This window comes from Bufo bufo, chromosome 3 (genome assembly GCF_905171765.1).
Source record: "Bufo bufo chromosome 3, aBufBuf1.1, whole genome shotgun sequence".
In the NCBI taxonomy this organism is placed as follows: domain Eukaryota; kingdom Metazoa; phylum Chordata; class Amphibia; order Anura; family Bufonidae; genus Bufo; species Bufo bufo.
This window is the reverse complement of record NC_053391.1, coordinates 697,128,394-697,143,750: the sequence shown is the minus strand read 5'-3', so window position 1 is coordinate 697,143,750 and position 15,357 is coordinate 697,128,394.

Sequence of the window (15,357 nt, the reverse complement as noted above, 5' to 3'; positions counted from 1 at the left end):
CAGGAACCCACATTCTTTCCTCGGGACCGTAACCTCTCCAATGCACCAGATATTGAAGAAAGCGGCGGACCCGACGAGAATTAACAATTTTGGATATCTGAAATTCTAGATTACCATCCACGACAACAGGAGGGGGTGGCAGCGGTGACGGTTCTAGAGGTGGAACATATTTTTTAAATAACGACTTATGAAAAACATTATGGTTTTTAAAAGTCTGAGGTAACTCCAGGCGAAAAGCCACGGGGTTGATGATGTCTACAATTTTGTAAGGGCCAATAAACCTAGGACCCAGTTTCCAAGAGGGAACCTTCAATTTAATATTCCTAGTAGACAACCACACATAGTTATTCACTCCTAGGCCCGGACCTGGCGACCGTCTCTTATCAGCCATGCATTTGTATTTACCTCCCATATTTTTCAAGTTAGCTTGCACCTTCTGCCATACCGATGAAAGAGATGACGAAAACCGTTCCTCTTCGGGAACCCCAGAAGACCCCCCCTCTTTGAAAGTACAGAATTGGGGATGAAAACCATATGCAACAAGAAATGGTGACTTGCCAGTGGATTCCTGACGACGATTATTTATGGCAAACTCAGCTAACGGTAAATATGATGACCACAACTCTTGGTTTTCAGACACAAAACATCTTAGATATGTCTCCAGGTTTTGGTTGGTACGCTCAGTCTGTCCATTCGACTGAGGATGGAAAGCTGAGGAAAAGGACAAGTGTACCCCCAAACGGGAACAAAAAGCTTTCCAAAATGTTGAAATAAACTGGGTACCCCGATCCGAAACAACATCGGAGGGGACCCCGTGAAGCTTCACGATTTCACTTACGAATACCTGAGCAAGAGTCTTAGCATTAGGTAGTGCGGGTAACGCAATGAAGTGTACCATTTTGCTAAACCTGTCCACTACTACCAAAATAACAGTTTTACCCGCAGACAAAGGTAAGTCAGTGATAAAATCCATCGACAGATGTGTCCATGGTCTATTGGGAATGACAAGTGGTAATAGAGACCCTGCAGGACGTGTATGTGAAACTTTTGCGCGCGCACAGGTAGAACAAGAAGACACAAAATCCAATACATCCTGATGCAACCTTGGCCACCAAAAACGACGAGACAATAGCTCCAAGGTTGCTTTACTACCCGGGTGCCCAGCAAGTGCCGAATTATGATGTTCCTTTAATAATTCGAAACGTAGGTTCAACGGTACAAACTATTTCTCTGAGGGGCAAGAGACCGGGGCGTCCCCCTGGGCCTCTAACACCTTCCCCTCCAGAACAGAGTGTACCGCAGAGACAACCACTCCTCTTTGAAGAATGGGTACCGGATCACTCACATTACCCCCTCCAGGGAAACAACGAGATAGTGCATCAGCCTTGGTATTCTTTGCCCCAGGACGATAGGTAATCACAAAGTTAAACCTGGTAAAAAATAGCGACCACCTAGCCTGTCTAGGGGTGAGACGCTTAGCTGATTCGAGGTACAGAAGATTTTTGTGGTCCGTAATCACAGTGACGGGGTGGACTGCCCCCTCTAAAAAGTGACGCCACTCCTCAAACGCAAGTTTAATAGCTAATAGTTCCCTATTGCCAATATCGTAGTTCTTTTCTGCTGCAGATAGTTTTTTAGAAAAGAAAGCACAAGGACGCCATTTGCCAGGAGACGGACCCTGAGACAGCACCGCCCCCACTCCCACCTCTGACGCATCGACTTCAACAATAAAAGGCTGGGAGACATCAGGTTGGACTAGTACAGGTGCTGAGGTAAACCTCTCTTTTAGAGAGGAAAAAGCTACTTTAGCGGCGTCAGACCATTTAGAAAAATCAGTCACCTTCCTAGTCATGTCAGTAAGGGGTTTTACAATAAGTGAATAATTTTTAATGAATTTCCTATAGAAATTTGCGAAGCCCAAGAACCGTTGTAGTGCTTTGAGGTTCTCAGGAAGATCCCAATCTAAAATTGCCTGGACCTTCCTAGGATCCATACGGAAACCTGACGCAGATAAAAAATAACCTAGGAATTGTATCTCCTGAACGGCGAAGACACATTTTTCAATTTTAGCATATAATTTATTCGTCCGTAGGACCTGCAGTACTTGTCTGACATGCCCCTCATGTGTTCTCAGATCAGACGAATAAATTAAAATATCATCTAGGTATATTACCACAAACCTGCCGATTAGATGACTAAAAATGTCATTAACGAAATGTTGAAAGACGGCAGGAGCATTGGTCAGACCGAAAGGCATAACTAGATTTTCATAATGCCCCTCAGGGGTGTTAAACGCTGTCTTCCACTCATCCCCCTCCTTAATACGAATCAGATTGTAGGCCTCCCTAAGATCAAGTTTGGAGAACCACCTAGCACCCGCAATCTGATTAAACAGGTCAGGAATGAGAGGAAGAGGGTATGGGTCTCGGATGGTTATCCGATTTAATTCGCGAAAATCTAAGCAAGGACGCAGGCCCCCATCTTTCTTTTTAACGAAGAAAAACCCTGCAGCCACGGGTGAAGAAGAGGGTCTGATGTGTCCCTTAGCCAAGCTCTCGGAGATATAATCTTTCATGGCTTGTCTCTCTGGACCCGAAAGATTATATAACCTGGTCTTGGGTAATTTTGCGCCGGGAATAAGGTTAACCGGGCAATCATAAGGATGATGAGGTGGTAACTTCTGACAACCCTTTTCAGAAAAAACATCCTCAAAATCCGAAATAAATGTAGGTAGGGTAGTTATGGAGGCGACTAAGCAATTGCTATTTAAGCAATTTTCTCTGCACTGCTCACTCCACTCCAATATCTCTGTGGCGAAACCGACCTCGCCACTGGGTTTTGGAGAGGACTGGCTGCTGGCCTCTTGCCCCAGGATTATGGGCCAGATACTAACTTTTAAACCCCTGAACCGATTCAAGTGAATTTTGGATAGGTTTGTCCCCACGTTATACTGTTTGAATTAATGTAAGTTATATGTATGGCCAATGTAAACTCACAAAGTTGTAACAATCTATAATAATTGTAACTTGTCAGCTTGGGAGGAAAATGCTGGGTGTGTTTCTATTGTGCCATTGTCCCATTGTGTGTTTAAATGGTGATGTCTGTCCTGTTGTATCTACATGTGTATTGGCGATCTCCCTTTGTTCTGAGAGATAATTGGATTGCTCCTCAGGTTGTCTCCAGACAGAGGGGAGGAGACCATGATGCATTGTGGGGATATGTTGTCCTATGTCACAGTCTTCATTCTGGTCCTCTGGGGGCGTGAACGATTGGTTGCTGTAGTTACATTGTATGTGTTGTTAATTACTGATTGGTTGTATTTCAAACCCCTGTGGGCAGTACTATGTTTGTGGTTTATGAATAAAAGAGGCTGTACGTGAAGTACAGTCAGACCACTGTTTGACCCTCAACACGGAGCCTTGTCTCGTTATTGGGGGGATTCACTGTATGCTGTTAGAAGACCGATTGCCAGGATTGTATGCTTTTCCTGTTCGTCTGCTAGCAGTTATTCGTGAGGTTCCAGTTTGGAGTGCTACTTTGTATCCAGTTCGGGAGGTTGGTGTCCTGCAGTAGCTGTGCCTGTCTCTCAGAAAGAAGCTTATCGCCTAAACGGATTTTAACCCCTTGTCTGCGGAAACGGTCCGTTACAATCTCTCTGGCCTGCCAATCCACTACTGGATTGTGCGCTACCAACCAGGGAAGACCCAGCACTACTGGAGTGGGAAGCCCCTCCAGAACATAACCTGAAAGCATCTCGTTATGGTGGTCCCCTACACGAAGGTGTAAATTATGAACAATGTGGGTGAGGTTTCTCTGAGACAGGGGAGCAGAATCAATAGCGAATATGGGAATGGGTCTCTGTAACGTACAGAGAGACAAACCCAAAGTGCGGGCAAAATGGGCATCTATCAAATTTACCCCTGCTCCACTGTCTAGAAAGAAAGAAATAGTCTCCGTCTTATCACCAAAAACAATAACCGCTGGCAACACAAATTGCGATGTACGTATGGAGGAAACGTATACCCCCCGGCTGACATCCTCCACACAGCCTGGGGTTAGTAGTTTTTCCGACGGTCTTTTGTTTCTGAGGAAAGAAGGACAGACATTAATGAAATGACCCCTCTCCCCACAAAAAAAACAAACCCCACACCTACGGCGAGCCTCAGGAGGACGGACCTGACGAGTAGTTCCGCATCCTTAACCCTTTCGGATAACCCAGAGCAGAACTGACTCCTGAGAGACGGGTCGTTCCATTGGGTATCCGTAGCCCACCTACGGAATTCAGAGCAATACTCCTCTACCGGCCGCTCTCCTTGTAAGAGTCTCCGTAATCTTGATTCAGCCAGTGCGACTCGGTCAGGGTCGTCATATATGAGACCCAAGGCCCCGAAAAACTCATCCACTGACCGAAGAGCCTGGGAATCAGTAGGTAAAGAGAACGCCCAGGATTGCGGGTCCCCCTGCAGCAGGGAAATAACAACCCCCACCCGCTGATCTTCATTACCAGAGGAGTAAGGGCGCAGTTTAAAATATAACTTACAGGCCTCACGGAATGTCAAAAACTTGTCCCTTCCCCCAGAAAATCTGTCAGGGAGAGGGACCTTGGGTTCCGCAACAACCTGGTTACTAGTAGCAACCGCTGGGCTTGCGAACAGTTGTAATTGCTGCTGTTGCTGGAGGACCGACGCCTTCAATCCTGCCACCTCAAAAGACAGGCCATGAAATTGTTTGGACAGAGCAGCAATTTGATCCATACTGGATTCTAAGTAGGTAAAAAAAATATATTTTTTATTATTTTTATTTTTTTATTTTTTTACCTACACAAAATAAGGGCCAGAGATAATGTAATGACCGACGTCACGCACAGGGAGGAAAAAAGGGAAAGCCCTGCCCAAGGGAGAGGGAAAGGTGGTGACCCCTAACTCACCTTGTGGCTGGCACCTGACTGCCCTGACGTCCCTAGACGGGTTCCTCACCCGTACGGCGATCACGTGCCTAAACCCTGGCTTTCCCTAAAATGAGCCCTAAATAGTGAACGGGCCGGTGGGATCGCTAGTCCGCACCACTATCACTAAGAGGGAAACACCCGGGAGAGGACAGACAAACACATACACCCAGGTGGGCGATCACAATAGACCACAAAGGTCCAACAGGGATCCGGAGGGTAGCGTTCTGGACAAACTACCAGAGAACGCAGCAACACAGCTCCAGAAGGTCAGAATAGATGTCCAGGCAGGAAGTTCTATCTCTGGAAACCAGAGAAGTGTGAGAGAGGAATATAAGGAGATTTGGGAGTGCTGGACAAGGAACAGCTGAGGAGAAGGAGCTACGGATCCCTGAGTGAGCCAAAAGGGTTTGCAAAGCAAACCCAGAAAGCTACCATAAGGAAAACAGCCCTATCTTAAATAGAGCGTGCAGCCAACCGCTGCGACTTCCTGACCCCAGGTATAACGGAGTCAGGCGTGGTTCTCGATACCCTCGTGACAGCAGCCCTCCTAAGCAGTGAGAGAAGAGTTAGCTGGCCTCCCCAAAACATTTTCAATTTTTGGCACCCTAATGATAATGATCTAGGTGTACAGGTCCCCAAGCCATCCAACTCAAATTAAGCAACTTTGAGGCTTACTGGCTCTCAGTCAGATGAAAGCTGGTCTTGAATATCTCATTCCAAGCAAGGCTGCCATTGTAAGGTATGTTGACTGTACCTGTCTCATAGATAGGTTGTTGGCCTGCACATACCTGGCTTTTGGTATAAAGCCTTTGTGTGATTGTTTGTTATAGGTAAGGAAATTGAAGATTTTTGCAATTGAAATTTTTTGAATTGATGGCGAATATTCAGCTAAAAATTTGTGAAATATTGTGAATTTATATATTGCCCATCTCATCACTAGTAACAGACTCTTAGTGCGGTATAGACACTGGTCACACTCAGGCTGTTGTATCTGTAATCCTAGTAACAGGCTCTTGGTGCGGTATAGACTCTGGTCACACTATGTATGTTGTATCTGTAATCCTAGTAACAGGCTCTTGGTGCGGTATAGACTCTGGTCACACTATGTATGTTGTATCTGTAATCCTAGTAACAGGCTCTTGGTGCGGTATAGATTCTGGTTACACTCAGGCTGTTGTATCTGTAATCCTAGTAACAGGCTCTTGGTGCGGTATAGACTCTGGTTACACTCAGGATGTTGTATATGTAATCCTAGTAACAGGCTCTTGGTGCGGTATAGACTCTGGTCACACTCAGGCTGTTGTATCTGTAATCCTAGTAACAGGCTCTTGGTGCGGTATAGACTCTGGTCACACTCAGGATGTTGTATCTGTAATCCTAGTAACAGGCTCTTGGTGCGGTATAGACTCTGGTCACACTCAGGATGTTGTATCTGTAATCCTAGTAACAGGCTCTTGGTGCGGTATAGACTCTGGTCACACTCAGGATGTTGTATCTGTAATCCTAGTAACAGGCTCTTGGTGCGGTATAGACTCTGGTCACACTCAGGATGTTGTATCTGTAATCCTAGTAACAGGCTCTTGGTGCGGTATAGACTCTGGTCACACTCAGGTTGTTGTATCTGTAATCCTAGTAACAGGCTCTTGGTGCGGTATAGACTCTGGTCACACTCAGGATGTTGTATCTGTAATCCTAGTAAAAGGCTCTTGGTGCGGTATAGACTCTGGTCACACTCAGGCTGTTGTATCTGTAATCCTAGTAACAGGCTCATGGTGCGGTACAGACTCTGGTCACACTCAGGATGTTGTATCTGTAATCCTAGTAAAAGGCTCTTGGTGCGGTATAGACTCTGGTCACACTCAGGATGTTGTATCTGTAATCCTAGTAACAGGCTCTTGGTGCGGTATAGATTCTGGTCACACTCAGGATGTTGTATCTGTAATCCTAGTAACAGGCTCTTGGTGCGGTACAGACTCTGGTCACACTCAGGATGTTGTATCTGTAATCCTAGTAACAGGCTCTTGGTGCGGTATAGATTCTGGTCACACTCAGGCTGTTGTGTCTGTAATCCTAGTAACAGGCTCTTGGTGCGGTATAGACTCTGGTCACACTCAGGCTGTTGTATCTGTAATCCTAGTAACAGGCTCTTGGTGCGGTATAGACTCTGGTCACACTCAGGCTGTTGTGTCTGTAATCCTAGTAACAGGATCTTGGTGCGGTATAGACTCTGGTCACACTCAGGCTGTTGTATCTGTAATCCTAGTAACAGGCTCTTGGTGCGGTATTGACACTGGTCACACTCAGGATGTTGTATCTGTAATCCTAGTAACAGGCTCTTGGTGCGGTATAGATTCTGGTCACACTCAGGATGTTGTATCTGTAATCCTAGTAACAGGCTCTTGGTGCGGTATAGATTCTGGTCACACTCAGGATGTTGTGTCTGTAATCCTAGTAACAGGCTCTTGGTGCGGTATAGATTCTGGTCACACTCAGGCTGTTGTATCTGTAATCCTAGTAACAGGCTCTTGGTGCGGTATAGACTCTGGTCACACTCAGGATGTTGTATCTGTAATCCTAGTAACAGGGTCTTGGTGCGGTATAGACTCTGGTCACACTCAGGATGTTGTATCTGTAATCCTAGTAACAGGCTCTTGGTGCGGTATAGACTCTGGTCACACTCAGGATGTTGTATCTGTAATCCTAGTAACAGGCTCTTGGTGCGGTATAGATTCTGGTCACACTCAGGCTGTTGTATCTGTAATCCTAGTAACAGGCTCTTGGTGCGGTATAGACTCTGGTCACACTCAGGCTGTTGTATCTGTAATCCTAGTAACAGGCTCTTGGTGCGGTATAGATTCTGGTCACACTCAGGTTGTTGTATCTGTAATCCTAGTAAAAGACTCTTGGTGCGGTATAGACTCTGGTCACACTCAGGATGTTGTATCTGTAATCCTAGTAACAGGCTCTTGGTGCGGTATAGATTCTGGTCACACTCAGGATGTTGTATCTGTAATCCTAGTAACAGGCTCTTGGTGCGGTATAGACTCTGGTCACACTCAGGATGTTGTATCTGTAATCCTAGTAACAGGCTCTTGGTGCGGTATAGATTCTGGTCACACTCAGGATGTTGTATCTGTAATCCTAGTAACAGGCTCTTGGTGCGGTATAGACTCTGGTCACACTCAGGATGTTGTATCTGTAATCCTAGTAACAGGCTCTTGGTGCGTTATAGAGTCTGGTCACACTCAGGATGTTGTATCTGTAATCCTAGTAACAGGCTCTTGGTGCGGTATAGATTCTGGTCACACTCAGGTTGTTGTATCTGTAATCCTAGTAACAGGCTCTTGGTGCGGTATAGATTCTGGTCACACTCAGGATGTTGTATCTGTAATCCTAGTAACAGGCTCTTGGTGCGGTATAGATTCTGGTCACACTCAGGATGTTGTATCTGTAATCCTAGTAACAGGCTCTTGCTGCGGTATAGACTCTGGTCACACTCAGGATGTTGTATCTGTAATCCTAGTAACAGACTCTTGGTGCGGTATAGACTCTGGTCACACTCAGGATGTTGTATCTGTAATCCTAGTAACAGGCTCTTGGTGCGGTATAGATTCTGGTCACACTCAGGATGTTGTATCTGTAATCCTAGTAACAGGCTCTTGGTGCGGTATAGATTCTGGTCACACTCAGGATGTTGTATCTGTAATCCTAGTAACAGGCTCTTGGTGCGGTATAGACTCTGGTCACACTCAGGATGTTGTATCTGTAATCCTAGTAACAGGCTCTTGGTGCGGTATAGACTCTGGTCACACTCAGGATGTTGTATCTGTAATCCTAGTAACAGACTCTTGGTGCGGTATAGACTCTGGTCACACTCAGGATGTTGTATCTGTAATCCTAGTAACAGGCTCTTGGTGCGGTATAGACTCTGGTCACACTCACGTTGTTGTATCTGTAATCCTAGTAACAGGCTCTTGGTGCGGTATAGATTCTGGTCACACTCAGGTTGTTGTATCTGTAATCCTAGTAACAGGCTCTTGGTGCGGTATAGACTCTGGTCACACTCAGGATGTTGTATCTGTAATCCTAGTAACAGGCTCTTGGTGCGGTATAGATTCTGGTCACACTTAGGCTGTTGCGGAGTATACATCAACAAACTTCTTTGTTTCACATGGCTGGTACCTACCTATATCTTTCTTAGCTTACTCACTGTTTCCATTAGTATTGTATACACTGTTCATAGAAGACGTGGCTCCAAATACAGTTTTGCACTTATCCGCAGAACGGGGACATGTACCGAAGGCAAATCCTGTTTCCACTGTGTGCTAGTCGAGTCCATAGGCTGAGTTATCACGCTCACCTCTACCAGGCTTTACTTATACTCTCCGCTAAATCCCTTGTCTGACTCTGCAGTCTGGCTGAAACGTCTGACTTTTGTGTTTCACTTTGGATAAGCTTCCATTGGCTACAGACGAAACTTCCACTGACCATACCTCAGTGTTCTCGTCTAGACTGACCTTGCTCTCACTGAGCTTAACTCCACTTCACTCCTTTGCACTTCCTGCAACCTGTTTTATATATATATATATATATATATATATATATATATATCAGGGAGACGCACACATAGGGCTCAAAGGGGGCTTGAGCCCCTGCACCCTTCTGCCCCTGCCCCTTTAATGCATCAGCACTCCAGAGCGAACTGTGAGAGAGTGAGAGCTGTGGGAGAAAGGACCTTACATGACATCATCACCATGTGACCAATAACATAGCAATATTACTGGTCACATGGCTATGAGGTAATCAAAGGTCCTTTATTTCTTCCAGGACTCAGTGTAGCTGCAGCCTGCAGGAGAAGGGTAGGCCACGTGGGTCAGCAGGACTCTGCTATCACAGGCACTGGCCGACTGTCTGCAGAGTAGGAAGTTCAGGGATGGCTTCAGCAACGTCTGAGGCAGGGGCGTAGCTAGAAATTACTGGGCCCCATAGCAAAAAAAAATTATGGGCCCCCCCCCTCCCGGATCTTCCACCCCCACGTAGCTCTCGGACCTCGCCGCCACATCCGCCGCTCCTCATGCACTTGCGACGGTTACGCGTAGGACTGAGCACAGACAGTTGGTCACTGACAACGCATTTGGGCCAGTGTAGGAAATGTATGAATCTAAATGTCTGTGTATTAAAGAAGATTGTTAAATTGTACAGGGGTCTGTAACTCAAGAAGGTGAAAGTACATATCGTGGGGTGTGTATGTGTATTAGACAGAAGGTAGGGATATGTATCTTGTGTAGTTTGGGTATTAGGGAGAGTAAGGAGTATATATCTAGTGCTGATACACGTGTAGGTGAAGAGCCGCTCTATATCAGCACTAGATATTTACCCCTTACTCTCCCTAATACCCAAACTACACAAGATACATATCCCTACCTTCTGTCTAATACACATACACACCCCACGATATGTACTTTCACCTTCTTGTGTTACAGACCCCTCAGATAGGATTAGGTGGCTGTCTTCGCCATTAACCATTACCACACCACACTATTAAATAATGCAGCTGCAAGGCTTGAGCAGGTAATGGTATACAGGAAGTGCAGAATTATTAGGCAAGTTGTATTTTTGAGGATTAATTTTATTATTGAACAACAACCATGTTCTCAATGAACCCAAAAAACTCATTAATATCAAAGCTGAATATTTTTGGAAGTAGTTTTTAGTTTGTTTTTAGTTTTAGCTATTTTAGGGGGATATCTGTGTGTGCAGGTGACTATTACTGTGCATAATTATTACGCAACTTAACAAAAAACAAATATATACCCATTTCAATTATTTATTTTTACCAGTGAAACCAATATAACATCTCAACATTCACAAATATACATTTCTGACATTCAAAAACAAAACAAAAACAAATCAGTGACCAATATAGCCACCTTTCTTTGCAAGGACACTCAAAAGCCTGCCATCCATGGATTCTGTCAGTGTTTTGATCTGTTCACCATCAACATTGCGTGCAGCAGCAACCACAGCCTCCCAGACACTGTTCAGAGAGGTGTACTGTTTTCCCTCCTTGTAAATCTCACATTTGATGATGGACCACAGGTTCTCAATGGGGTTCAGATCAGGTGAACAAGGAGGCCATGTCATTAGATTTTCTTCTTTTATACACTTTCTTGCCAGCCACGCTGTGGAGTACTTGGACGCGTGTGATGGAGCATTGTCCTGCATGAAAATCATGTTTTTCTTGAAGGATGCAGACTTCTTCCTGTACCACTGCTTGAAGAAGGTGTCTTCCAGAAACTGGCAGTAGGACTGGGAGTTGAGCTTGACTCCATCCTCAACCCGAAAAGGCCCCACAAGCTCATCTTTGATGATACTAGCCCAAACCAGTACTCCACCTCCACCTTGCTGGTGTCTGAGTCGGACTGGAGCTCTCTGCCCTTTACCAATCCAGCCACGGGCCCATCCATCTGGCCCATCAAGACTCACTCTCATTTCATCAGTCCATAAAACCTTAGAAAAATCAGTCTTGAGATATTTCTTGGCCCAGTCTTGACGTTTCAGCTTGTGTGTCTTGTTCAGTGGTGGTCGTCTTTCAGCCTTTCTTACCTTGGCCATGTCTCTGAGTATTGCACACCTTGTGCTTTTGGGCACTCCAGTGATGTTGCAGCTCTGAAATATGGCCAAACTGGTGGCAAGTGGCATCTTGGCAGCTGCACGCTTGACTTTTCTCAGTTCATGGGCAGTTATTTTGCGCCTTGGTTTTTCCACACGCTTCTTGCGACCCTGTTGACTATTTTGAATGAAACGCTTGATTGTTCGATGATCACGCTTCAGAAGCTTTGCAATTTTAAGAGTGCTGCATCCCTCTGCAAGATATCTCACTATTTTTGACTTTTCTGAGCCTGTCAAGTCCTTCTTTTGACCCATATTGCCAAAGGAAAGGAAGTTGCCTAATAATTATGCACACCTAATATAGGGTGTTGATGTCATTAGACCACACCCCTTCTCATTACAGAGATGCACATCACCTAATATGCTTAATTGGTAGTAGGCTTTCGAGCCTATACAGCTTGGAGTAAGACAACATGCATAAAGAGGATGATGTGGTCAAAATACTCATTTGCCTAATAATTCTGCACGCAGTGTATGTGTGAATAGGGAAGATGCTGAGTTCCGGCTGTACCTCACTGTGGAGGTACAGCCGGATCTCAGCATCTTCCCTATTCACACATATACCTGCTCAAGCCTGGCAGTTGTCTTTGTGGGAAAAATCTTTAGACTAAAATTTTAAACGCAAAAAGAAAATGTGTATACAGTAGATGGGATTAATTTTAAACATTAGTGATATGTGACCTAATATAGTGTTTCCTTGGACATCAAGCACAGATCTTCAGCAATAGGGGCATCAAGCACATATCTCCTGGGGAAGGGGCATCAATCATAGATCTCAAAGGGAGGGGGCATTAAGCACAAATCTCCAGTGGAAGGGGCATCAAACATGGGTGACAGGCATCAAGCACAGATCTCCAGGGGAACAGGCATCGAGTACAGATCTCAGAGGGAGCAGGTATAATGCACAGAGGTCCAAGGGAGTTGGTCATCAAGCACAGATGTTCAAGGAAAGGGGCATCAAACACAGAACTCCAAGGGAGGGGGCATCAAGCACAGATCTCTAGGGGAAGGGGCATCAAGCACAGAACTCCAAGGAAAGGGGCATCAAGCACAGAACTCTAGGGGAAGGGGCATCAATCACAGATCTCCAAAGGAAGAGGGCATTAAGTACAGATCTCCGAGGGATGGGGGTATTAGGCACAGATTTCTAAGGGAGAGGGACATCAAGCACAGATCTCCAGAGGAATGGGTATCAATTACAGGATTAGGTGGCTATGTCTTCGCCAATGCCATTAACTCCAGTACTCCACTGATGCTGCTGCTTTGGTTGGACACACACCGCTATAGTGACAGTCCCCCTCCCCACTCCCCAGCCAGACTAGAGCCAGCCCTCACCTCAGCTCAGCCACTTGAACCGAACCATACCGTATGTCTGCGCGCCAAGCCATCCGACCACACTCTAGCAGCTCGCAGCTTCGCTGTATGGCAGGCTCCGAGTCTGCCTCCTCCACTTCCGGCCAGGACTAGTCAGAAGAACTGCCGCCCAGACTGCCGGACCACTCCCTCTCTGCCTCCGGCTCTGACCGCCACCTATCACAGCGCCACGGCCCACTCGCCACATGATTTTTTTATTTTATTTTTAAATCCTCAGTCGGCGGCCCGGGCCGGCGGGCCCCCAGTGTCGTAGGGCCCCATACGCCACTGTCGTCCACCAATATCAAAGAAAGCATAGGGGTGTCTTTACTCCGTAATCCCACCATTGTGTAATGCAAAGCCTGCAAATAGAAGGGTGGCTTTATCCTGTATTCCCTTCCCTGCATCATAGCCTGAAGAAATTTGGCTTGTAGCACGATCACTATGATGTCTATGAGGAAGCTAGAATATATGGCTCTAAGGCTTGAGGCGCCTTACCTTAGGCAAACGCTCAGAAGGGGAGGTATTTATCATCTCCGTGTCTTCTGGCAATGTCACAGGAGGAGGGCCTTTAATCCCGTGCGCTCCTGGAAATGAGACACCTCCGGATGGGAAAAATCCGGAACATTTAACGAGCGGAAAGGAGCAGCCTAAGGCTTCTAATGATTCCCGAAGCAGCAGGGGTACCTGTGTAATTGGATCTGTCTGGACTTACCACTTGGTCCTACCCTGGGTACCTATGGGTATATATCACCGGGTGTAGGCCATTAGGATTCAATGTCCCTATGATGACAATCCGTATAAGGGGGAAGAGAACAAGAGCTGTAAAAAGGCACACTTTAAGTAAGTTGCGACATTTTGGTTAAGTGCAATGGTTAAGTGCAATCATTCGGAATAGTGCATAAATTCACATTGTGGCACCTGGAAGGATAATACACACAATGGGCAGGATACTTAAATGTTACATAACTGTAAACTGTTACAAAAGTGCACATATATTAAAGTAGGAAATCACAAAGAGCTTAGGTATCACGTTTGAGTCTTTTCTTTGGCACAAAGAGCTCAGGTTTCACGTTTGAGTCTTTTCTTTGGGTGCAAGCTTTTATGTTGGAATAAAACATTTAATATAAAATAGTGCAAATTTTATAAGTGCAAGGATAGGCTCAACAATAACTTGAGTCCTTATTCCTGGAAGTGCTTGAAGTTGCAGAATCCTCTGGAAACTGATAAAAGTTCTTTGCAATCCACAGGGCAAAAGAGTTAATTGTAATCCAAAGGGTTAAAATGTCATATAAGAATAGCAGCAACAGGCTATCAAGTAACCTGAGAAAGGGGATAAAACAGTTAACTTGGAATTGAGGGGGTTAAGTGCTGATGGGGGGAGTCCTAACTGACATGACCATCTGGATGAGGACAACACTGGCAACCTGAAACAAAACGGTTAAAAGCACACAAAATGCCAAACAGGTCCTCACCCGTCAGGTAGCAGTCCACGGAGTGGCTCCCAAACTTGTCACTTGTTATATTTCTTTATGATGGAACACCTTACAGGTAGGTGTCCAGTTCTTGATCGCTGCTGGAGCTGCTGAAATGCATTAGAGGGTGCTCTAGCCTCTGCTGGTAGCTGAGGGTAGTGTTGGTAGTGGTGAGCCACTGCCCTCTACCGGTGGCTGTAGGGGTTGGCCGTGCAGACAGCCTGGAAAATGCTGCAGTGGCTTGCTGCAACCCGGAATCCACAGCCGGTGCAGGAACTGGCAGAACTTCTGGCTGCATGGGTGCAGGGAGAGCTGGAGCAGCTTGCTGGGGTTGCTTCCAAGGCAGCATGTAGGGGGGCATGAAACATGGCTGGACCTTGGGATTAAAGGTTAATACGCTATTATTAATCTGTCCCACTCTCAGGGTTGGTGGTGGCGACAGGTCTTGAATGAGGGGCGCAGGTGCAGGTTGTGACCTCTCTTTAAATTGGAGACGGCCATACGGACCTTCTTGTAGGCAACAGGTCCTGCTCGCAGAGCCTGGATCCTCCTGCCAGGTCTCTGGGGTGATGGCAGGAGAGAAAGTGGCTTATCAAGGAGAGTGACTCCGGCAGCAAAAAGTCCTTGCATGGACCGCATCGGGGTGTATTCAATTTGATCACCAGAGTATAAGTTGTGCCGGGCCTGGGGCAAGTAGTGCCTCTTGACGGACCTACGTCCCACAAACCGTTCTGTGCCGGAGTGGCTATCCTGCACAAAACCCACCCCTCGTTCGACAGAGAACCACAGGACGGTTCCGGTTCTCCTGGTAAGCTTGGGCTCTCCGGCCTGGGGGTTGTCTTTGACCTGCTTAACCCACTTTTCAACCGAGGATTTATATTCCCATGCGGTCTGGGCAAATGCAGTGAT